We start from the raw sequence: 1758 nt of genomic DNA, 5'->3' as shown, positions 1-1758 counted from the left end.
GGGACGGGATAAAATTATCCGATCGGAATAAAATTTTGCACACATCCTTGTGTCATAGTATCGACAAGATTTCCGACCTGGCCCGACGAATCCGACAAACTTTTCCAAAATGGACCACCCTACTGTACAGGCAATGTTTTCACATCATAGAAGTCATAACAGTAGAAAGACAAGATAGCAACTGCGCAATTCAATAAAAAATTAAAATACAGTAAAAATACTCATTGTACAAAAAATTCTGGAACGAGATGCAAATCTAACAAGATGTCCGCCATTATGAATTTATTTTGTTTGACATTTTTGTCCTTTTACAGAGGTAATATATTAACCAACTCCATCCATCCATTTTCCGATCCGCTTTTATCCTCACAAGGGTTGCGGGGGGTGCTGGAGCCTCTCCGAGCTGTCTCCTATCCCAGCGGGCAGTAGGCGGGGGACACCCTGAACCGGTTGCCAGCCAATCACAGGGCACACAGAGACGAACAACCATCCACGCTCACAATCACACTTAGGGACAATTTAGAGTGTTCAATCAGCCTGCCATGCAGGTTTTTGGAATGTGGGAGGACACCGGAGTACCCGGAGAAAATCCACACAGGCCCGGGGAGGACATGCAAACTCCACACAGGAAGGCCGGAGCCGGGATCGAACCCAAAACCTCTGCACTGCGAGGTCGACGCGCTAACCACTGGCCCACTGGGCCGCATATTAACGAACTCCTTCTAGAAAATGTATCCAATCGTCTTCAAGCTTTGGGTGTTTAATGTCAATGTTCTGCAAAGCGCTTTGTTACAGCTGCATCTGTTGCGAAAGCGCTACATGAATAAAGATGTTTTGTGCCGTCTTATCAATCACACCTTTCCACTTTGTCATCACAAGTGCCTTTATGTGGCGGCGTCCGACAAAAATCACCAAAAGTCAATGAAAAAGCAGTAAGTAGACAAAGCATGCTGTCGGTCTGCTTAGGAGCCTGCGGGAAGAAGCTTTCATCAAAAGGCAGCTCGGCCTAATCAGAGGAGCAAATTGATTACAACATACAAAAAAAAAAAAAAGCAACAGTCAATCAGAAAATCAAACACTGTCAAGTGTTAAAACGATGTTTTCTCTTCTCTGATTGTGAGTTCTAATTTTTTTTTTGTTTTGTTTCAGTAAATGATGCACTTGAAAAAAAAAAACAACCCAAAAGTCATCATGCATCATCGTTATTGACGGCCAAGTGACAAAGAGGAATCTGATGCCGCGCCGCGAAGCATGTGAGCGCCGCGGCGTACCGAAAATACCGCGACAGCTGTCAACCTCACGTCACCGCCAAAAACTTAACGGCAGCATCTGACAGGAGATTAAGGAACCCTTAAAATAATCAAAAGCAAAAGTGGCCCGTGACTCGAGGTGAGATGGAGGACATCTCCTTTGGACATTTTCCTCATGATATGAACCGATACTTAATCAGCACGTATCTTCAATCTTTGCATACAAAGTACTAGCATTGATTGAGAAATGCAAATGCAGAAATCTCAAAGACGTCAGTAGGGTCATTCTAAAACAAAAACAACGAGCACCCAAGAAACAATAAATGAGGGCGGAAAAAGGTGGAAGGTGGAGGTGGAAAAAAAAATCTCAAGCCCTGATGACATGGAACCATTGTGACATTTCAAGGCAGACTCACAGGAAACATGTAAGAGAAACATGAACGTATAATGGAAAGCACGCTCAGGGGAAGGAAAAAAAAAAAAAAAAACTTGGCCTGTTCCTGACTAA

At 43.6% G+C, this 1758-nt stretch overlaps 1 protein-coding gene across 1 annotated transcript in view; it reads right to left on the bottom strand.

Moving 5' to 3' along the window:
• The window catches only part of zmiz1a (zinc finger, MIZ-type containing 1a), a 137468-nt gene that overhangs the window by 66830 nt on the left and 68880 nt on the right, over positions 1 to 1758 (bottom strand). The window lies entirely within an intron of this gene.

This window comes from Hippocampus comes, unplaced genomic scaffold (assembly GCF_001891065.2).
Source record: "Hippocampus comes isolate QL1 unplaced genomic scaffold, H_comes_QL1_v1.1 scaffold57, whole genome shotgun sequence".
Taxonomy (NCBI): domain Eukaryota; kingdom Metazoa; phylum Chordata; class Actinopteri; order Syngnathiformes; family Syngnathidae; genus Hippocampus; species Hippocampus comes.
The sequence above is the reverse complement of the archived record's forward strand: the minus strand, read 5'-3'. Positions and strand labels throughout refer to the sequence as shown.